General features: G+C 39.5%; 1 protein-coding gene across 2 annotated transcripts in view; it reads right to left on the bottom strand.

The window, feature by feature from the left end:
- PHF3 (PHD finger protein 3) overlaps positions 1-24,483 on the bottom strand; it is a 207,395-nt gene that overhangs the window by 46,467 nt on the left and 136,445 nt on the right. The window contains exon 16 of one of the 2 annotated variants that reach the window (XM_070795662.1): positions 524-5,474. The exons of the other annotated variant lie outside the window; for it this stretch is intronic. The gene's annotated coding sequence lies outside the window, so the exon portion shown is untranslated. Of the gene's footprint in view, positions 1-523; positions 5,475-24,483 lie in introns of those variants that run through there. 2 annotated transcript variants of the gene reach the window in all.

The raw sequence follows: 24,483 nt of genomic DNA, 5'->3' as shown, positions 1-24,483 counted from the left end.
TATAGTTTTACCAAGTGGAAGTGTTAAGGACAAACTCTGAGGCTTGGGATGCCACCATCAGAGAACAATACTTTTTGGCACAGCTTTACCATTATGAATATATCTTTACTTCCTTACAATTCTTAATAAAATGTTTTACTTGCTCTACAACTTATGCATTTTAATTTGTCCCACAACTAACTTAATTATTTAAAAACACAAATTTATCTCATTTTATCTAAAGAATCAGGTCTTTCTTCAGGTGAATTACTAGGTGTTTTCATTATTTTTAATGTGATAATAAGTAAACTACTACTAATAAAGAATGTAATAATTCAGAATGGGAAAGTGGCAGGAACAGAGCACCTGAAGTTGAAGGTGCAGGTGTGTGAGGTTCACATACTCATTAACGCTGTGGAACAAAGGCCCTACATGTGTCCATTTAAGAGCCACCTTGGAATATATGTCATCAAGATAGATATGTTGTCAACCCAAGTTTATGTGTTCAACCCACAGGAAGGTCAAACAAACTGAAACATCCAAGTTTGGAACAGAGAAAGGTTTATTGCAGGATCAAGAAAGAAGAACAGACAGCTCATGTTAAAAAACCATGAACTCTCTGATGGTTTGGAGGCAGGATTACAACAGCGTCCTCATCAGTTCAGCTTAGTTCAGTTGCTCAGTCATGTCCGACTCTTTACAACCCCATGGACTGCAGCACGCCAGGCTTAATCACCAATTCCCGGAGTTTACTCAAACTTATGTCTATTGAGCCAGTGATGCCATCCAACCATCTCATCCTCTGTCGTCCTCTTCTCCTCCTGCCCTCAATCTTTCCCAGCATCAGGATCTTTTTCAAGGAGTCAGCTCTTCACATCAGGTGGCCAAAGTATTGGAGTTTTAACTTCAATATCAGTCCTTCCAATGAACACTCAGGACTGATCTCCTTTAGGATGGACTGATCTCCTTGCAGTCCAAAGGACTCTCAAGAGTGTTTTCCAACACCACAGTTCACAAGCATCAACTCTTCAGTATTCAGCTTTCTTTACAGTCACACACAATATAGTCTCTTTCTATATAGTCTTTCTTTATAGTCTCACATCCATACATGACTACTGGAAAAACCATAGCTTTGACTAGATGGACTTTTGTTGGCAAACTAATGTCCTGCTTTTTTATATGCTATCTAAGTTGGTCATAACTTTCCTGCCAAGGAGTAAGTGTCTTTTAGTTTCATGGCTGAAGTCACCATCTGCAGTGAATTTGGACCCCAAAAATGTCAGCCACTGTTTCCCCATCTACCTGCCATAAAGCGATGGGACTGGATGCCATGATCTTAGTTTTCTGAATGTTGAGCTTTAAGCCAACTTTTTCACTCACCTCTTTCATTTTCATCAAGAGGCTCTTTAGTTCTTCTTCACTTTCTGCCATAAGGGTGGTGTCATCTGCATATCTGAGGTTATTAATATTTCTCTCAGCAATCTTAATTCCAGCTTGTGCTTCCTCCAGCCCAGTATTTCTCATGATGTATGCTGCATATAAGTTAAATAAGCAAGGTGACAATATACAGCCTTGACGTACTCCTTTTCCTATTTGGAACCAGTCTGTTGTTCCATGTCCAATTCTAACTGTTTCTTCCTGACCTGCATACAGATTTCTCAAGAGGCAGGTCAGGAGGTCTGGTATTCCCATCTCTTTCAGAATTTTTGACGGTTTATTGTGATCCATGCAGTCAAAGGCTTTGGCATAGTCAATAAAGCAGAAATAAATGTTTTTCGGTAACTCTCTTGCTTTTTCGATGATCCAGCGGATGTTGGCAATATGATCTCTGGTTCCTCTGCCTTTTCTAAAACCAGCTTGAACATCTGGAAGTTTACAGTTCACATATTGCTGAAGCCTGGCTTGGAGAATTCTGAGCATTACTTTACTAGCGTGTGAAATAAGTGCAAATGTGTGGTAGTTTGAGCATTTCTTGGGGTTGCCTTTCTTTGGGATTGGAATGAAAACTGACCTTTTCCAGTCCTGTGGCCACTGCTGAGTTTTCCATGTATAGTCATTAAACAGAAGGCAAAGCCACCTCCTTGTTTTGCACTTAATGAGGCTGTGACACAGAGGAATGGCATCTAAAATAGAAAGTTTGTAACATCTGAGCAGGAAACTCTGACCATGAAATCTGTGAAGCATGCACCTTGAGGTAGGAGATAGAGAGGTGTCAGGTTAATCTTCTGCAGCCAGTTTCATGCTGATCCTTTGAGAGACAAACTACCGTTGAAACTGTGAGCCCTAATCAATAAAAGATGAGGAGGCCCACCTCATCCTGAATATTTTTGTGTTCAAAGAGATTTTCTAGCAGGACACATGGGCAGAGGGGGTCTCTAGTGGTCCTCTAGTAACATTGTCCTCATTGTAATATCATTATATTATTAGCATTGCAGTTTTGACCCCACCCCGCCCTCTTGGGTTTCACTTAGGAGCTCATGAGAAAGATTCAAAACGGCACCTGGTAGAAGCCCAAATGAAGAATCACAGACTCACCCTCATCTAAACCCCAGAAGGTTAACACCATATTAACATCCTAAGCTGCCCCTATTGTGTGCCCCTCACTTGCAAGGATGCCCACACTCTTCTTCTCCAAGTGTGTACCATTCATATATGCCCCAAATAAACTACTTCTCCATGTGCTCTCCTATGCATACGTGCTTTCAATAAACTGATCTCTTTGTGGGATTCTTTCTTCATAGAAGACAAGAACACTGGTCCTCTCACCTGCCAAAAGTAGTTTTTGGATAAGAGATTTTATAGGAAAAATTGGGGGTAAGGGCTTCAGGGTGACTTTATTCTGATACATTGGCTTTTCAGTTCCACCCAGACTGGGTCCACATGCTTATGCTCAGCCTGAAGTTACCATCCTCCACCTGGGTGAGGACCTTACTTCCTGTAGAAGAACCCAGAGACATGTATCAGATTGTTAAATATGCATGTCACCCAAGGAGGAACCGGACCCTATCCCACTGTGCACTGCTGTTTCTGCATTCCCTCACTCCCCTAATTAGTAACTGTTTGCCCTTTGGAACTCAGAGGAGGCCTAGGAGGCTGAAAGCCTTTTTCTAACAAAAAGAAATGAGGGACATGGAAAGTTTTGGCGGCCTGGGAGTTTAATCTCCCCTTTTCTTTGATACTCCTCAATCTTGAGGGGAATGGGATTGGATAAGAAAGGGAATAACATCCTTGATAGAGAGATGAACCACAAACTTAGCAGAGGAACTTGATTTTAGAGGGACTAGGTTTCAGAAGGACACTGAGAAATTCTTGCAGATTATTTTGATTAATAAAGAACATTTTCTGGATTTGTGATAATCAAAATAATACTTTTCAATTGTCCAACACTTTGTAGCTAACAAACCAAACCATTTTTTGCTTACATTATTTCCATTGCTTCTAATTAAAACTGTCTAAACTAGTCAAGGCAATTTTCTTTAATTCAGCATCATGGATGGGACACTAAGTCCCAGAGATTACGAGTGAACCAAGACAAGGTTTGAGAAACTTGTAAATAGTCCAGCAGGACCCAAAACCAAACCTTTAGGTTTTGGGTCAAGACTCAGAGACTGTGAGTAACACATTAAAAGTCACAGAGCTACTAGCTGGCAGATTCTGAATCTGAAGGCAGCCTGAGTCCAGAGCTGGACAAAGAGGAGTAAAGGTTTGACTAGAGCTGTGCCGCCTCCTTCCACCAGATCTGTTGTTGTTTCTGACATAGTGAGAGCTTGAAGCCAGGAGTGTGTGCTTCTTCTCCATTAAATCCCTCTCATGACTATGTAAAATTCATAAAGTATAAAATGAAAAATTATTCATGATCATAGTTATAAATAGTTATCTTTAAAATTGGGGGATGTCTTATTCCAGTTTCCCTCCACATCTGGTTCTTAGTGGCCGAAACAAAGTAAATCCACTATTTGGCTCCACCTATGGAAAATGGATTTGAAGGCTATAAATTATAATTGAACTTATATTTTCTGTTGCTATATTATTGGAGTAGCTATAAAATAAGGCAATGGCAACCCACTCCAGTATTCTTGCCTGGAAAATCCTGTGGACAGGGGAGCCTGGTGGGCTGCAGTCCATGGGGTTGCTAAGAGTCAGACATGACTGAGCGGCTTCACTTTCACTTTTCACTTTCATGCATTGGAGAAGGAAATGGCAACCCACTCCAGTGTTCTTGCCTGGAGAATCCCAGGGACGGGGGAGCCTGGTGGGCTGCCATCTATGGGGTTGCACAGAGTCGGACATGACTGAAGCGACTTAGCAGCAGCAACAGAAAATAAGAGTCAAAAGTAAGGATCCAGTGTAGATTTTATCAAGCCTCCTTATTACTGTGGTTTAAGGATTACAACTTTTCTCTCCTGGTTTTTGTATAACTCAGATGGCATTCACTTTCTATAAGGTCCTTGAGATCTACATAAACTATGAAAGTCCAAAGACCTTTCCAAGATTAATGCAGATTTCATGAGAAGGGAGAATATTCTCAAAGCCATCTCTAATTTCATGGCCCTGCTTCCATTCATACAGCCTCTACTGACAATCAAACTCTTTGATTTTTACTAAATTAACAAGGCCACTCACTTTGAGGTAGATCAGACTGTTTATGTTGGTTTGGGAGCTGAGAGTGATTCATGTAGATATGGAAGGGAAATGTTTATATCTAAATAAACAACTCTCAGCCTGTGTTTTGGTCATCCCACCAAGGCAATAAATACTTGGCCATTTCACTCCATCTCTTTGTTTTCTTTTTGTCATTGCTTCATTTTGTTGTGAATGATTCTCTTGATTAGAATAAACCAAGTTTCCCTCCTGGCACTGGACAGAGCAGTTTAGCTGTTTTTGCTTTTTTTTTTTCTTTTTTTATATAGTACAGGTTTATGCTTACATCAGTGCAACTAGGATCCACCATCTACTCCAAACAGCTCAAAGAGTTTCCCCAAAATAATTCCCCTTCTCTAACAGAATTGAATTCAACTGTTAACATAATACAATGCTCAGTCTCTTATACCTGGAGAACAGAGCCCCAAAGATTTCCATGAGATTGACAGACTAGAGTTGCAGTTGTGTGTAGACTCCTCACCCACTACCAGCCATGCAAACTGCTTCCTGCTCTGCCTCTCCAGTTCCTGCTCTATAAAATGTGGCTGAGGGCAGTGCCCCCAGGAGAGATGTCAGGAGGGCTGATGGGCTAACACATTTGATCTGCTTAGCAGAGCTCCTGCACAAGGTGAGCCTCCATAAAGGTTCACTGTTGCTAGAATCTTTCATCTCAGTACCAACTCACCTACAAAGTGCTTTCATACCCAAGCCAATCTTTCCATCCTCAGAGTGATTTCCCTGTCCAGGCCTCGTTGCACCAAGCTATTTCCATTCATTTGTCAATTGCTGGTGACTGGCTTTCAACATTTGGTAGAGCTGCGTTACTGTGACAGTCTGATGATCTGCAAAACAAACTGTACAGTGCCAGAGCTTACCAACCAATGTCTGGTAGCAAAAATTCAGTAAGGTGGGGTCAGTAAGACCCCACCAAGAGTAAACCTACATCACTAGAGAGCCTATTGTTACACCACGGGGGCATCCTACACATACCAGATTAATGTACTTTATTTTTTTAATTTTATTTTTAAATGGAGGATAATTACTTTACAACTTTGTGATTGTTTCTGCCATATATCAACATGAATCATCAAGAGGTATACATATGTCCTCTTCCCCTTGAACCTCCCTCCTACCTCTTTCTCATCCCACCCCTCTAGGTGTCACAGAGCACTGGTGTTGTGTTTCTTTGCATCCTAGGAGGCTTTGAATCATACAACAAATTCCCACTGGCTATCTTATTTTACACATGGTACATTCAGAAAATGAAGATCATGGCATCTGGTCCCATCACTTCATGGGAAATAGATGGGGAAACAGTGGAAAAAGTGTCAGACTTTATTTTGGGGGGCTCCAAAATCACTGCAGATGGTGACTGCAGCATGAAATTAAAAGACACTTACTCCTTGGAAGGAAAGTTATGACCAACCTAGATAGCATATTCAAAAGCAGAGACATTACTTTGCCAACAAAGGTTCATCTAGTCAAGGCTATGGTTTTCCCAGTGGTCATGTATGGATGTGAGAGTTGGACTGTGAAGAAAGCTGAGTGCTAAAGAATTGATGCTTTTGAACTGTGGTGTTGGAGAAGACTCTTGAGAGTCCCTTGGACTGCAAGGAGATCCAACCAGTCCATTCTGAAGGAGATCAGCCCTGGGATTTCTTTGGAGGGAATGATGCTGAAGCTGAAGCTCCAGTACTTTGACCACCTCATGCGAAGAATTGACTCATTGGAAAATACTCTGATGCTGGGAGGGATTGGGGGCAGGAGGAGAAGGGGATGACAGAGGATGAGATGGCTGGATGGCATCACTGACTTGATGGACGTGAGTCTGAGTGAACTCCGGGCGTTGGTGAAGGACAGGAAGGCCTGGTCTGCTGCGATTCATGGGGTCGTAAAGCGATGACTGAGCAACTGAACTGAACTGAACTGAATGTATATGTTCCAATGCTACTCTCTTAAATCATCCCACCCTCTCCTTCCCCTGCTGTGTTGAAAAGTCTTTTATGTCTGCTTCTCCTTTACTGCCCTGCAAATAGGCTTTTTAGTACTTTCTTTCTAGATTCCTTATACATGTGTTAATATACAATATTTGTCATTATCCTTCTGACTCACTTCACTCTGAATAACAGGCTCTAGGTTCATTCACCTCTTTAGAACCGATTCAAATGCATTCCTTTTTATAGTTGAGTAATATTACATTGTGTATATGTACCACTTATCCATTCATCTATCAGTGACAACTTCTGAATGTACCAAGTGGATTTAGAAAAGGCAGAGGAACCAGAGATCAAATTGCCAACTCCCTTGGATCATAGAAAAAGCAAGAGAATTCCAGAAAAATATCTACTTCGGTTTCATTCACTATGCTAAAGCCAGTGTGGATCACAACTGTGGAAAACTCTTAAAGAGATAGGAATACAAAGCCACCTTATCTGCCTCCTGCAAAACCTGTATGCAGGTTAAGAAGCAACAGTTAGAACTGGACGTGGAACAATGAACTGGTTCAAAATTGGGAAAGGAGTATGTCAAGGCTGTATATTGTCACCTTGCTTATTCAATTTATATGAGAGTACATCATGCAAAATGCCAGGCTGGATGAAGCACAATCTGCAATCAAGATTGCCAGGAGAAATATCAACAACCTCAGATATGTAGATGACACCACTCTCATGGCAGAAAGCGAAGAACTAAAAAGACTCTTGAGATGAGATCTAAAGATGATAGTGAAAAAGCTGGCTTAAAATTCAACATTCAAAAAATGAAGATCATAGCATCCGGTCCCATCACTTCATGGCAAATAGATGGGAAAACAATGGAAACAGTGACACATTTTTATTTTCTTCGGCTCCAAAATCACTATGGATGATGACTGCAGCAACGAAATTAAAAGATTCTTGCTCCTTCAAAGAAAAACTATGACAAACCTGGACAACATATTAAAAAACAGAGACATTACTTTGCTGACAATGCTCGGTATAGTCAAAGCTACAGTTTTTCTAGTAGTCATGTAGGGATGTGAGAGTTGGACCATAAAGAAAGCTGAGCATGGAAGAACTGATGCTTTTGAACTATGGTGTTGGAGAAGACTCTTGAAAGTCCCTTGGACTGCAAGGAGATCAAACCAGTCAGTCCTAAATAAATCAGTCCTGAATGTGCATTCGGAGAAGGCAATGGCACCCCACTCCAGTACTTTTGCCTGGAAAATCCCACGGACGGAGGAGCCTGGTAGGCTGCGGTCCATGGGGTCGCTAGAGTCAGACACAATTGAGCGACTTCCCTTTCACTTTTCACTTTCTGAAACTGCATTGGAGAAGGAAATGGCAACCCACTCCAGTGTTCTTGCCTTGAGAATACCAGGGACGGGAGAGCCTGGTGGGCTGCTGTCTATGGGGTCGCACAGAGTCAGACACGACTGAAGCGACTTAGCAGCAGCAGCAGCAGAATGTGCACTGGAAGAACTGATGCTGAAGCTGAAACTCCAGTACTATGGCCACCTGATGCAAAGAATTGATTCATTTGAAAAGACCCTGATGTGGGGAAATTATGAATGCAGGAGAAGAAGGGGATGACAGAGGACAAGATGGTTGGATGGCATCACTGACTCAGTGGGCATGAATTTGAGCAAGCTGTGGGTGTTGATGATGGACAGGGACGCCTGGTCTGCTGCAGTCCGTGGGGTCACAGAGTCGGACACAACTGATCAATTGAACAACAGCAACAACAATCGGTGGACATCTAGATTTCTTCCATGTCCTAGCTACTGTAAATAGTGCTGCAGTGAACACTGGGGTACATGTGTATTTTTTAGTTATGGTTTGCTCAGGTTGTATGCCCAGTAGTGGGATTGGTGAATCATATGGTAGCTTTATTTCTAGTTTTTAAAGGAAGCTCCATACTGTTCTCCATAGTGGCTATATCAGTTTGCACTCCCACCAACAATGCAAGAGGGCTTCCTTTTCTCCCCACCCTCTCCATTATTTCTGTCTGTAAATTCCATTTATTGTCTGTTGACTTTTGATGAAGGTCATACTTCAGCAAAGTGTGAGATGATACCTCATTGTAGTTTTGATTTGCATTTCTCTAATAATGAGTGATGTTGAGCCTCTTTTCATGTGTTTGTTAGCCATTTGTATGTCTTCTTTGGAGAAATATCTGTTTAAGTTTTCTGTCCACTTTTTGACTGGGTGCTTGTTCTTTTCTATTGGGCTGCATGAGCTGCTTGTATAATTTGGAGATTAACCTTTTGTTGGTTTTTTTTTTTTTTTTTTTTGCTCTTATTTTTTCCCATTCTGAGGACTGTTTTTTCACTTTATAAAGCTACAGTCATCAAGACAGTATGGTACTGGCATGAAAACAGAAATATAGACCAATGGAGCAAGACAGAAAGCCCAGAGATAAATCCATGCACCTATGGGCAACTAAAAGGAGGCATAAATACACAATAAAGAAAAGATAGTCCCTTCAATAAATAGCACTGGAAACACTGGTTAGCTATGTTCTTTTAAGAATGAAATTAGAACACTTCTTAATGCCATACACAAAAATAAACTCAAAATTGATTAAAGACCTAACTGTAAGACCAGAAACTATAAAACTCTTAGAGGAAAGCATAGTCTGAACACTCTTGACATAAATCACAGCAAGATCCTCTGTGACCCTCTTGCTAGAATAATGGAAATAAAAACAAAAAATAAACAATTAGGATCTAATTAAACTTAAAAGGTTTTGCACCAGGAAGAAAACTATAAGCATATCAGTGTTCTTAAATACAGCTCCTTGTTCACGTAATTCCTCATATGTCTGTGTATCATTTACAGGTTGAACCACCTCAGCTGGTCATCCACAGCCCTCCATTTAGTCTCCTTTTCCAGCCCCCTCACCTCTGCCTCGTCCCTTCAATGCTTGCATTCTGTGGTAAATCTCACTTCAGCACTAAGTGAACTCACTAAGATTGCATAGGTATCCTTCCAAAGGGTTCTAATATCATTCATTTTAACACTCTGCTTACTAATTTGATCACCTCAAAACAGAGTCTACGAGGTCAAGAATAGGGATGTAAGTGTTGCAGAAGGCTCATTGTTCAGCACAACAACAGACACTTAGCATGTAAACACAGTAATGATAAATATTCTTTAAATAAATGAATATCCATCTCTGTTTTTTTCTGCTTTTCCCGCTATGTGAACATCCCCCATCTCACACATACCTCTCCAAAACCCACTCTTCCTCAGGGAAGAGTAGTAAACACGTGGTTAAAGAAATAAATGCTAATGAATTAATTTCAAGGATTAGAAAACAAAAGATTATTTTCAAGTAAGTTTATAGCATTTGCATTATTTTATAATTAATGTGATTTAAGACCCACTTAATAGCAAAATAGTTTATTATTGCCATATCTGCCTATAAGGCAGTGAGATCAATTTGTTCTTAGGTTTCTTTTTTCAAGTAAATAAAATGAATCACTAGATGGTGAAATTATTATTTTAAAATGTAATGACATTAGAGAGATTTATGAATTGGTTAAGATGGTCTATTTTTGTATAAAGATCTTTACATATTTTATGCTCCTTGGGATCTTCAAATAATAAACAAAATCATTATGCAATTTTATAGCAGTTAATTCTGTATTTTGTTTTTTGGAGAAAGTCACAACTTTTCAAACTTCTTTTACACAACAATTAACTCAGATTCAATAAGTATATAAATCTTCTTTCATTATGACACATCTAATCACCTTATCTAATGAAATGTCAATACCTCTCAGAGACTTATGTTTCTTCTTTTACCTTTTTATGTATGTCCCTTCACCTCTAAGTTTCAAATTGTAGGGAATTTTTATTTTAAATTCTAACAGTGCATTGAGGAACATGCAGTGGTAATGTTAGTCATTTTCTCACCCCTCAAACTTTTCCTCGTGCTGGTCTCAGGTTCCCAGCAGTACCTCTCTGTGCTTCTCACTTGGTCCCTCAGAGTGGGCAGTGCTCTCCCTGATCATCGCCCTCACCTGACACACCTGCTCATTCCATAGGACCTGGCACAGTGCTATGCACATAGGAGATACTAAATAGATATATCTATGCATATATATAGAGAGAGAGCAATAAATAAATTTTGGTGAAATAAAATTGATTAGACTGCCAAATAATGTAGGAAAATATAGAAATTTGAAATGAATAGGTTCTTTTTTAATTTATTTTATTGAAGTATACTTGATTTACAACATCATATTAGCTCCTAGTGTGCAGTAAAGTGATTCAGTAATACCTATATACAATTCATTTTCATATTCTTTTCCATTATGGAACCCACCAAGATCCTCTATCCGTGGGATTTCCCAGACAAGAATACTGGAGTGGGTTGCCATTCCCTTCTCTAGATAATCTTCCTGACCCAGGGATCTAACTCAGGTCTCCCACATCGCAGGCAGATCCTTTATCACCTGAGCCACCAGGGAAGCCCCATGGTTTATTACACGATATTGAATAAGTTCCCTGTGCTGTCCATGAGTAGGGCTTCGTTGTTCTTCCATTCCATATATATTAGTTTGCCTCTGCAAATCCCAAATTCCCAATCCATTTCTCCTCTACTGTCTTCCCCCTCGGCAACCACAAGTCTGTTCTCTACTATGAATGGTTTCTGTTCTGTAAACAAGTTCATTTGCATCACATTTTAGATTCCATGCATAAATGATATCATTTACATATGATATATGTAAAATGGACTGGAGTGGGTGAAGTTAACTCAGATGACCATTATATCTACTACTGTGGGTATGAACCTCTTAGAAGAAATGGAGTAGCCATCATGGTCAACAAGAGAGTCCAAAATGCAATACTTGGATGCAGTCTCAAAAATGACAGAATGATCTCTATTCATTTCCAAGGCAAACCATTCTATATCACAGTAATCCAAGTCTTTGCCCCGACCAGTAATTCTGAAGAAGCTGAAGTTGAATGGTTCTATGAAGACCTACAAGATCTTCTGGAACTAACACCCAAAAAAATATGTCCAAAAAATAAAGGACTAGAATGCAGAAGTAGGAAGTCAAGAGATACCTGGAGTAACAGGCAAATTTGACCTTGGATAACAGAATGAAGCAGGGTAAAGGCTAGTAGCATTTTGCTAAGAGAACACACTGGTCATAGCAAACACCCTCTTGCAACAACACAAGAGAAGACTCTACACATGGACATCGCCAGATGTTCAATATTGAAATCAGATTGATTATGTTCTTTTCAGCCAAAGATGGAGAAGCTCTATAGACTCAGCAAAAACAAAACGGAGCTGACTGTAGCTCAGATGATGAACTCCGTATTGCCAAATTCAAACTTAACTTGAAGAAAGTGGAGGAAACCACTAGACCATTCAGTATGACCTACATCAAGTTGCTTATGACTATACAAGGAAGTGACAAATAGATTCAAGGGACTAGATCTAATAGACAGAGTGCCTGAAGAACTATATACAGAGGTTCATGATGTTGTACAGGAGGAAGTAATCAAGACCATGCCCAAGAAAAAGAAATGCAAAAAGGCAAACTGGTTGTCTGAGGAGGCCTTACAAAGAGCTGTGAAAAGAAGAGAAGTGAAAGGCAAAAGATGCAAAGAAATAGAGGAAAACAATAGAATGGGAAAGACTAGAGATCTCTTCCAGAAAACTAGACATACCAAGGGAATATTTCATGCAAAGATGGCACAATAAAGGATAGATATGGTATGGACCTAACAGAGGCAGAAGATATTAAGAAGAGGTGGCAAGAATACACAGAAGAACTGTACAAAAAAGATCTTCACGACCCAGATAATCATAATGGTGTTCTCATTCACCTAGAGCCAGACATCCTGGAATGGGGAGTCAAGTGGACCTTAGGAAGCATCACTATGAACAAAGCCAGTGGAGGTAGTGGAATTCCAGCTGAGCTATTTCAAATCCTAAAAAATGATGCTGTGAGAGTGCTGCACTCAATATGCTAGCAAATTTGGAAAACTCAGCAGTGGCCATAGGACTGGAAAAGGTCAGTTTTCATTCAGATCCCAAAGAAAGGCAATGCCAAAGAAGGCTCAAACTACTGCACAATTGCACTCATTTCACACACTAGCAAAGTAATGCTCAAAATTCTCCAAGCCAGGCTTCAACAGTACATGAACGATGAACTTCAAATGTTCAAACTGGATTTAGAAAAGGCAGAGGAACCAGAGATTAAATTGCCAACATCCACTGGATCATCAAAAAAGCAAGAGAGTTCCAGAAAAACATCTACTTCTGCTTTATTGACTATACCAAAGCCTTTGACTGTATGGATCACAATAAACTGTGGAAAATTCTGAAAGAGATGGAAATACCAGACCTCCTGACCTGCCTCCTGAGAAATCTGTATGCATGTCAGGAAACAACAGTTAGAACTGGACATGGAACAACAGGCTGGTTCCAAATTGGGAAAGGAGTATTCAACGCTGTGTATTGTCACCCTGCTTGTTTAACTTATACACAGAGTACATCTTGAGAAATGCTGGGCTGCATGAAGCACAAGTTAGAATCAAGATTGCCGGCAGAAATATCAATAACCTCAGATATGCAGATGACATCACTCTTATGGCAGAAAGTGAAGAACTAAAGAGCCTCTTGATGAAAGTGAAAGAGGAGAGTGAAAAAGTTGGCTTAAAACTCAACATTCAGAAAACTAAGATCATGGCATCTGGTCGCATCACTTTATGGGAAATAGATGGGGAAACAGTGGAAATAGTGACAGACTTCAGTTGTTTTTTTTTTTTTTTTTTTTTTGGTGGGGGGGGGCTCCAAAATCACTGCAGATGGTGATTGCAGCCATGAAATTAAAAGACGCTTAGTCCTTGGCAGGAAAGTTAAAGACCAACCTAGTTCAGTTCAGTCACTCAGTCATGTCCGACTCTTTGTGATCCCATGAATCACAGCACGCCAGGCCTCCCTGTCCTTCACCAACTCCCGGAGTTCACCCAGACTCATGTCCATTGAGTCGGTGATGCCATCCAGCCATCTCATCCTCTGTCATCCCCTTCTCCTCCTGCCCCCAATCCCTCCCAGCATCAGAGTCTTTTCCAATGAGTCCATTCTTCACATGAGGTGGCCAAAGTACTGGAGTTTCAGCTTTAGCATCATTCCTTCAAAGAAATCCCAGGGCTGATCTTCAGAATGGACTGGTTGGATCTCCTTGCAGTCCAAGGGACTCTCAAGAGTCTTCTCCAATACCACAGTTCAAAAGCATCAATTCTTCAGCACTCAGCTTTCTTCACAGTCCAACTCTCACATCCATACATGACCACTGGAAAAACCATAGCTTTGACTAGATGAACCTTTGTTGGCAAAGTAATGTCTCTGCTTTTGAATATGCTGTCTAGGTTGGTCATAACTTTTCTTCCAAGGAGCAGGCATCTTTTAATTTCATGCTGCAGTCACCATCTGCAGTGATTTTGGAGCCCCCCAAAATAAAGTCTGACACTCTTTCCACTGTTTCCCCATCTATTTCCCATGAAGTGATGGTACCAGATGCCATGATCTTCATTTTCTGAATGTTGAGCTTTAAGCCAACTTTTTCACTCTCCACTTTCACTTTCATCAAGAGGCTTTTGAGTTCCTCTTCACTTTCTGCCATAAGGGTGGTGTCATCTGCATATCTGAGGTTTTTGATATTTCTCCTGGCAGTCCTAATTCCAGCTTGTGCTTCTTCCAGCCCAGCATTTCCCATGATCTACTCTGTATATAAGTTAAATAAGCAGGGTGACAAGAGAGCATATTAAAAAGCAGAGACATTGCTTTGCCAACAAAGGTCTGTCTACTCAAAACTATGGTTTCTGCAGTAGTCATATATTGATGAGAGAGTTGAGCCATAAAGAAAGCAGAGTGCCTAAGAATTGATGTTTTTGAACTGTGGTGTTGGAGAAGACTTGAGTGTCCCTTGGACTACAAGGAGATCCAACCAGTCAATCCTAAAGGAAGTCAATCCTCAATATTCATTGGAAGGACTGATGCTGAAGCTGAAACTCCCAATACTTTGGCCATCTGACACGAAGAACTGATTCATTGAAAAAGACCCTGATGTTAGGAAAGATTGAAGGGGGAAGGAGAAGGGAACAACAGAAGATGAGATGGTTGGATGGCATCACCAACTCAATGGACATGAGCTTGAGTAAGCTCCTGGAGTTGGTGATGGACAGAGAAGCCTGTCATGCTGCAGTCCACGGGGTTGCAAAGAGCCAAACACAACTGAGTGAGTGAACTGAACTGAACTGGTGATAATTTGTCTTTCTCTTTCTGACTTTCTTAGTAGGATAATCTCTAGGTCCATCCATGCTGCTGCAAATGGCATTATTTCACTCTTTTATGGCTAAGTAATATTCCATTGTGTGTATATACCACTTCTTTATCCATTCATCTGTTAATGGGTGTTTAGGTTGTTCCCATGTCAACTATCCCCTAAATAGCGTTGCAATGAACATTGGGATGCATGTATATTTTCTAATTAGGGTTTTCTCCAGATATAGTACCAAGAGTGGTCTTACTGAGCCACGTGGTAACTCTAGATTTTTGAGGAACCTCCAAACTGTTTTCCATAGCGGCTACACCAATTTACATTCCTACCCACAGTGTAGAAAGGTTTCCTTTTCTCCACACCCTCTCCAACATTTACCGTTTGTGGGCTTTTTAATGATGGACATTCTGACTAGTGTGAGGTGATATCTCTTTGTAGTTTTGATTTGCATCTCTCCAATAATGAGTGGTGTTGAGCATCTTTTCATGTGCCTGTTGGCCATCTGTATGTCTTCTTTGGAGAAATATCTATTTAGGTCTCCTATCCAAAATGAATATATTCTTAGTAAATATGTTTATCAAGCTATTGATAACATTTTTATTTAATAAAACATTTTTATTTTAATTAAATAAAATAATAATTATTGGGTTAATAAAAATAAGAAACCAGTTAAATTATTCCATATTTTCAATTATATACAAATCTGTTATTTCAGAGGCATCCTCAAAAGCTGATTTTACTAATGGAAATTGGTTCAATTATTATGAAGGACAGGTTGGAAAAAATATATTATTTATCTCATCTTCTGTTGTTTATAAATATATATATATATATATTTATCAAGCCTAGAAGTCATGATAATATTTGAATTTATCTTGAGAAAATTACCATAGATATGCTGAAACATTTAGTTATAAGAGTTATAGCACAGTGTTGTTTGTAGAAAGTGAAAATTTAAAACATAATATCTCACAAATGACTGTGAGAATAAAGTATATTTGAATAATTCAATGAAATGTAAACCATTAAATATGAAGCTGTAGAGAAATTTATAAATATAGAAAGATGTTTATAAATATTATGTTTTATTTATTTTAAGAAAGTTTATTGATGTTTGGGAAATAAGAGTGCTGTCTGGGAAAGTATGGGAGATATTATACACTGAATGATATTTCCAAATGAAAGTATTCAAATCTGAATAAAATATAAAATGCATATTTTCAGAACACTGTATCTGAAGTGAAAAGTATATGAAATGAAAGCAAGAGTCTAGAAAATAGGTATCACAATTGGCTTTTCTTGCGAGTTCCTGCTAAAACCTGGGAACAGGGTAAACTTACATTTGAGGGCTGCGCAGACTACAGTGGACCAGGTAAGGGTTTCTGTAAGTGGGGATTTTTAAAAGTATACTATTCATAAGCATAGGGCCTGTAAGAGCTACACCCTCAATGTAAGAAAAAAAAATTAAGAAAAAACCCATTTTACAGCAAAAATAAATAAAGAAAATTCGCCTATCTTGAATTTAGAACTCAGTTCAGTTCAGTTACTCAGTGTGTCCAATTCCTTGCTACCCCATGGACTGCAGCACACCAGGCTTCCCTGTCCATCACCAACTCCCAGACCCTACCCAAACTCATGTCCATTGAGTCAGTGATGCCATCCAACCTTCTAATCCTCTGTCGTTCCCTTCTCCTCCTGCCTTCAATCTTTCCCAGCATCAGGGTCTTTTCTAATGAGTCAGTTCTTCACATCATGTGCCCAAAGTATTGAAGCTTCAGCTTCAGCGTCAGTCCGTCCAATGAATATTAAGGACCGATTTCCTTTAGGATGCACTGGTTGGATCTCCTTGCAGCCCATGGGACTCTTAAAAGTCTTCTCCAATACCACAGTTTAAAAGCATCAATTGTTCAGCACTCAGCTTTCTTTATAATCCAACTCTCACATCCATACTTTAGGATTAGTTGATGGGAAAATATGTGAAAGAGCAAAGGGCCAAGATTATAACCAAGACAGTCATGAATAGAAAAACAAGGTAGCAGAACTTTCCATCCTAGATATCAAGACATATTCAGTCAGTTCAGTTCAGTTGCTCAGTCGTGTCTGACTCTTCCGACCCCATGAATCGCAGCACGCCAGGCCTCCCTGTCCTTCATCAACTCCCGGAGTTCACCCAGACTCATGTCCATTGAGTCGGTGTGCCATCCAGCCATCTCATCCTCTGTCATCCCCTTCTCCTCCTGCCCCCAATCCCTCCCAGCATCAGAGTCTTTTCCAATGAGTCAGCTCTTCGCATGAAGTGGCCAAAGTACTGGAGTTTCAGCTTTAGCATCATTCCTTCCAAACATTATACAGCAGGAAAAGTTAAGACACAATTAAGACACAAGATTAGACCAACAGACTAATGGAAAAGGATGAAGACACATAGGATCATGCATAAATGGAAATGCTCATCAGTGGGAAGGGTGAACTAATCAATAGAGAGTGTTAGGACTATTGGCCATCCATGTGGAAAGCTAACTGAATCTTTACCCCATATCAAATGCAAAAAATAGCTTCAGAAGTATTGCTAGCATCTGCTAAAGGTGCTAATGGACACTTAGGCAGCTTCAATATCTTGGCTAAACAGTGCTGCTATAAACATTAAGGTGCATGTATCTTTTAAAAGCAGTGTGTTTTTTTTTCCTCCAGGTATGTATGTATATGTGTGTGTATATATATATATATATATGTGTGTGTGTGTGTGTGTGTATATATACACACACACCCAGCAGCAGAACTGCTGGATCATATAATAGTTCTAGTTTTAGTTTTTTGAGGACCCTCCATACTGTTTTCCATAGAAGCAAACCAACAGTGTACAAGGGCTCCCTTATCTCCACATTCTTGTAAACACTTGTTATTTGTTGTCTTTTTGCTAATAGCTATTCTGACGGGTGTGACATGACATATCACTGTGGTTTTGACTTGCATTTCTCTAACAATTAATAATTTTGAGCATTTTTTCATGTGCCTGTTAGCCATCTATATGTCTTCTTTGGAAAAATGTTTATTTAGGTCTTCTGCTTTTTTTTTTTTTGGATTGGGTTTTTTTTTTTTTTTTTTTTTGATATTGAGTTATATGAGCTGTTTATATATTTTGGGCATTAATTCCTTGTTGCTCATAGAATTTGTGAATGTTTTGTCCCATTCCATAGGTTTTCTTTCCTTTTTTGTCTATTGTTTCTTTGGTTATGCAAAAGCTTTTATGCTTAATTAGATTTCATTTTTTTTTTCTTTTAGTTCTTTCATCTTTGGAGACATATCCAAAATCATTACTATGATTTATCTCAAAGAGTGTTCTGTCTACATTCTCTTCTCTGAATTTTATGTTTTCAGGTCTTACATTTAGGTCTTTAATCCATTTTGACTTTATTTTTGTGTATGGTGTTAGGAAGTGTTCTAATGTCATTCTTATACATGTAGCTGTTCAGTTAACTCAGCATCACTTGGAGAGACCATCTTTTCTCCATTATACATTCTTATTTTCTTTGTCATAGATTAATTGACCACAGTTCATGAGCTTATTTCTGAAATCTTTATTCTCCCCCATTGATCTATATGTCTACTTTTGTGCCAGTATCATGTTGTTTTGATTATTGTAGCTTTGTAGTATAGTCTGAAGTCTGAGATGAGATGCCTCCATCTTTGTTCTTTTTTCTCTGGCAACTTGGAGTCTTTTGTGGTTCCACATGAATTTGAGGATGATTTGCTTTAGTTCTGTGAAAAATGTTGTGGATATTTTGATACACTAACAATAAGCTATGAGAAAGAGTAAGTTAAGATATAATCTTATTGAAAATTGCATCGAAATGAATAAAATACCTAGGAATAAATTTAGCCAGTAGGTTAAAGACATACAGTCAGAAAACTATAAAACACTGAAAAGGGAAATTGAAGATGATAACAAAGAAATGGAAAGATGTCCATCCTCTTGGCTTAGAAGAGTTAAAATTATTAAAATGGTTATACCACCCCAACCTACTAAGCAACCTACAGTCCCAATCAAAATATCCATGCCACATTTCACGGAGTTGTCCTTTGCTTGGTCCTGGATTAAAACATGCAGAAGTCCATTGAACTTTCTGTTTTAACTTCCCAAAAAATACACTCTTAGTCATGAATTCAAAGGGTCCACTTCAAAATACTAATAACACTTTACTGTTTGAAGCTATTACCCTAAACCCAGCCAGGGCTAGTCACATGAATGCAAGGTCTCAGAAACAGGTGTGATCTGTCACTGTCTTTCCCTGGGCCAATGGTTTCTGACTGTGCACCTACACTATCCTTGAATGGTCTCCTTGACTCACACTATTTACCTGACAATTTAGCATGCTCTGGGCCAGGCAGGGATTTAAACATAACCATTTCTCCATGTCCTACAGAGTTGTCAGATTTAGGGGGGAAAGTACAGGGCACCCAGATAAATTTGTGACTCTTTATGACCCCATGGACTGCAGCATACCAGGCTTCCCTGTACTTCAGTATCTCCCACAGTTTGCTCAAACTCATGTCCATTGAGTCAGTGATGCCGTCCAACCACTCATCCTCTGTCACCCCCTTCTCCGCCTGCTTTCAATCTTTCCCAGCATCAGGGTCTTTTTCGATAAATTAGCTCTCCACATCAGGTGGCCAAGCTATTGGAGTTACAGTTTCAATATCAGTGCTTCCAATGAATATTCAGGGTTGATTTCCTTTAGGATTGCCTGGTTTGACCTCCTTGCTGTCCAAAGGATTCTCAAGAGTCTTCCCTAGCACTACAGTTCAAAACCATCAATTCTTTGGCACTCAGCCCTCTCTATGGTCTAGCTCTCACACTGGTGCATGACTATTGGAAAAACCATAGCTTTGACTACAGACTTGTCAGCAAAGTGATGTCGCTGCTTTTTAATATGCTATCTATGTTTGTCATATCTTTTCTTCCAAAGAGCAAACATCTTTCAATTTCATGATTGCAGTCACGTTTTGCAATGAATTTGGAGGCCAAGAAAATAAAGCCTGTCACTGTTTCCACTTTTTCCCCATCTGCTTGCCATGAAGTGATGAGACCAGATGCCATGATTTTAGTTTTTCAAATGTTGAGTTTTAAGCCGGCTTTTTCACTCTCCTCTTTCACCTTCATTAAGAGGCTCTTTAGTTCCTCTTAGCTCTCTGCCATTAAGGTAATAATATCGGCAGTTATTAATATTTCTCCTGGCAATCTTGATTCCAGCTTGAGCTTCATCCAGCTCAGCATTTTATATCATGTATTATACATATAGACTAAATAAGCAAGGTAACAATATACAGCTTTGACATTGACATTCTCCTTTCCCAATTTTGAACCAGTCCATTGTTCTATTCCCAGTTCTAACTCCAGTACTCTTGCCTGGAAAACCCCATGGATGGAGGAGCATGGTAGGCTACAACCCATGGGATCACAAAGAGTCGGACACAACTGAGCGACTTCATTTTCACTTTCATTGTTCCATGCCCGGTTCTAAATGTTGCTTCTTGACCTGCATACAGGTTTCTCATGAGGCAGGTAAGGTGTTCTGTTATTCCAATCTCTTCAAGAATTTTCCACAGTTTGTTGTGACCCACAGCCAAAGGTTTTAGCATAGTCAATGAAGCAGAACTAAATGATTTTTTTAGAATTCTACTGTTTTTTCTATGACCCAGCAGATGCTGGCAATTATTTTTTAGTATATCCAATATTGCTTAACTGAAATTCAAATATTGAATGGAACATACTTATACTAAAAAAATATTTCTTGTTTATCTGATATTTATTTTTTACCCATTTGTCATTTGTTTATTATTATTACTATTTTACTTTACAATATTGTATTGGTTTTGCCATACATCAATATGAATCCACATGTGTTCTCCATCCTGAACCCCCCTCCCTCCTCCTTCCCCATACCATCCCTCTGGGTCATCCCAGTGCACCAGCCCCAAGCATCCTGTATCCTGCATCAAACCTGGCCTGGAGATTTGTTTCTCATATGATATTATACATGTTTCAATGCCATTCTCCCAAATCATCCCACCCTCTCCCACTCCCACAGAGTCCAAAAGACTGTTCTAGACATCTGTGTCTCTTTTGCTCTCTTGCATACAGGGTTATCGTTACCGTCTTTCTAAATTCTATATATATGCATTAGTATACTGTATTGGTGTTTTTCTTTCTGGCTTACTTCACTCTGTATAATAGGCTCCAGTTTCATCCACCTCATTAGAACTGATTCAAATGTATTCTTTTTAATGGCTGAGTAATACTCCATTGTGTATATGTACCACTGCTTTCTTATCCATTCGTCTGCTGATGGACATCTAGGTTGTTTCCATGTCCTGGCTATTATAAACAGTGTTGTGATGAACATTGGGATACACGTGTCTCTTTCAATTCTGGTTTCCTCGGTGTGTATGCCTAGGAGTGGGATTGCTGGGTCATAAGGCAGTTCTATTTCCAGTTTTTTAAGGAATCTCCACACTGTTCTCCATAGTGGCTGTACTAGTTTGCATTCCCATCAACAGTGTAAGAGGCCAGCACTTATTGCTTGTAGACTTTTGGATCGCAGTCATTCTGACTGGTGTGAAATGGTACCTCATTGTGGTTTTTTCTTTTTTTAATTTTATTTTATTTTTAAACTTTACATAATTGTATTAGTTTTGCCAAATATCAAAATGAATCCGCCACAGGTATACATGTGTTCCCCATCCTGAACCCTCCTCCCTCCTCCCTCCCCATACCATCCCTCTGGGTCGTCCCAGTGCACTAGCCCCAAGCATCCAGTATCGTGCATCGAACCTGGACTGGCAAGTCGTTTCTTAAATGATATTTTACATGTTTCAATGCTATTCTCCCAAATCTTCCCACCCTCTCCCTCTCCCACAGAGTCCATAAGACTGATCTATACATCAGTGTCTCTTTTGCTGTCTCGTACACCGGGTTATTGTTACCATCTTTCTAAATTCCATATGTATGCGTTAGTATACTGTATTGGTGTTTTTCCTTCTGGCTTACTTCACTCTGTATAATAGGCTCCAGTTTCATCCACCTCATTAGAACTGATTCAAATGTATTCTTTTTAATGGCTGAGTAATACTCAATTGTGTATATGTACCACTGCTTTCTTATCCATTCATCTGCTGATGGACATCTAGGTTGCTTCCATGTCCTGGCTATTATAAACAATGCTGCAATGAACATTGGGGTACACGTGTCTCTTTCCCTTCTGGTTTCCTCAGTGTGTATGCCCAGCAGTGGGATTGCTGGATCATAAGGCAGTTCTATTTCCAGTTTTTTAAGGAATCTCCACACTGTTCTCCATAGTGGCTGTACTAGTTTGCATTCCCACCAACAGTGTAAGAGGGTTCCCTTTTCTCCACACCCTCTCCAGCATTTATTGCTTGTAGATACTTTTGGATAGCAGCCATTCTGACTGGCGTGAAATGGTACCTCATTGTGGTTTTGATCTGCATTTCTCTGATAATGAGTGATGTTTAACATCTTTTCATGTGTTTGTTAGCCATCTGTATGTCTTCTTTGGAGAAATGTCTATTTAGTTTTTTGGCCCATTTTTTGATTGGGTCATTTATTTTTCTGGAATTGCGCTGCAGGAGTTGCTTGTATATTTTTACGATTAGTTGTTTGTCAGTTGCTTTGTTTGCTATTATTTTCTCCCATTCTGAAGGCTGTCTTTTCACCTTGCTTAGTTTCCTTTGTTGTGCAGAAGCTTTTAATTTTAATTAGGTCCCATTTGTTTATTTTTGCTTTTATTTCCAGTATTCTGGGAGGTGGGTCATAGAGGATCCTGCTGTGATTTATGTCAGAGAGTGTTTTGCCTATGTTCTCCTCTAGGAGTTTTATAGTTTCTGGTCTTACATTTAGATCTTTAATCTATTTTGAGTTTATTTTTGTGCATGGTGTTAGAAAATGTTCTAGTTTTATTCTTTTACAAGTGGTTGACCAGTTTTCCCAGCACCAGTTGTTAAAGAGATTGTCTTTTCTCCATTGTATATTCTTGCCTCCTTTGTCAAAAATAAGGTGTCCGTAGGTGCGTGGGTTTATCTCTGGGCTTTCTATTTTGTTTCATTGATCTATATTTCTGTCTTTGTGCCAGTACTATACTGTCTTGATGACTGTGGCTTTGTAGTAGAGCCTGAAGTCAGGCAGGTTGATTCCTCCAGTTCCATTCTTCTTTCTCAGGATTGCTTTGGCTATCCGAGATTTTTTGTATTTCCATACAAATTGTAAAATTGTTTGTTCTAGCTCTGTGAAAGTGCCCTGCATTTTATCTGGCTACTGTACTTTTTATGGGTTCATCAGAGACTGCTAGGTTCCTCCCAATATCACTCTTTACACCAAGATAAAGTCGCTCTTTGCACTGCTCACTGCCGTTTACCTCTCAGATTCTGCTCCAGCTGTAAATTCACTGCCTCTTATTGCCAAGTTTCCTTCAGATACCAGGATATACTTTGGACAAGGTCCTTTTCATATGTCTGCAAGCTGATCCTAACTCAGAGTTCCACAAAACATTTCTGTTTCACTCCCATTGGCCTCATCTTGGAAGAGTGTTCAGCGTCTGCAGCCCAAGGAGCTGGGTCTGTCCATCCATCAGTGTCAGAGAACATAGGGAAGCTGGACTTCTATTTTCCAGGCTTAGGTTAGGAGACAGTCACTCCATTCACAGCCTTCCCCCTGGGAGCATGGTAGTGTAGGGAGAGGGACTTATAACACTATTTTTTCCAAATAAATGATTCTCATATTTTCTTTCAACTTCCTCTTTCTTTCAACTTCTTTCAACATTAAGGACTCTACATCCTTAATGTAGAGTCCCATAACCAGTTATTAGCTCTTTCCTTTGACAATGTGAATCTTGGCTTTCCTACACATCATCTTTTTTATCTTGGAACCTTAGCAAAATTGCCAAGTTAACATCAGGATGATACACAAGTATATATCCATCTCTGATCAAGTGTTCAAATCATGTTGTCTTCTTTCTTACCCTACAGCTGTAACTGTCCTAGTGGGTGGAAAGGAGCCTTCTGCACCAAGACAGTTTCCACCTGTGACTCAGAGCGTGACCCTCCACACCACTGCACCTAAGGAGCAACTTGTGTCTCACTGTTTCATGGCTATAACTGTCACTGTCCTCTAGGAATCACTGGAATCTACTGTGAACAAGGTGAGGCTCAGATTATGCTGTCCATAGATTTAACTCAGTCTGTTTCCTTTTGAGAAAGTGAAATGAAATCTGTGTTATAATGAAAGAGTACATTCTCTTCTCTCCCCCAGCATGTTTGACATTATATTTCACAAATAGGATAGTACTAAAATTCAGTACTACAAAGGTACAGCTTTACTTTTGCATGGCAAAGAAACCATAAACAAGATGAAAAGAGAACCCCTAGAATGGGAGAAAATAATTGCAAAGGAAGCAACTGACAAAGGATTAATCTCCAAAATATTCAAACAGCTCATGAAGCTCAATATCAGGAAAACAAATAATCCAATCAAAAATGGGCAGAAGACCTAGACAGACATTTCTGTGAAG

Source organism: Bos indicus, chromosome 9 (assembly GCF_029378745.1).
Source record: "Bos indicus isolate NIAB-ARS_2022 breed Sahiwal x Tharparkar chromosome 9, NIAB-ARS_B.indTharparkar_mat_pri_1.0, whole genome shotgun sequence".
Taxonomy (NCBI): domain Eukaryota; kingdom Metazoa; phylum Chordata; class Mammalia; order Artiodactyla; family Bovidae; genus Bos; species Bos indicus.
Note: the sequence above shows the minus strand (reverse complement) of the source record. Positions and strands in the feature narration are given on the sequence as shown.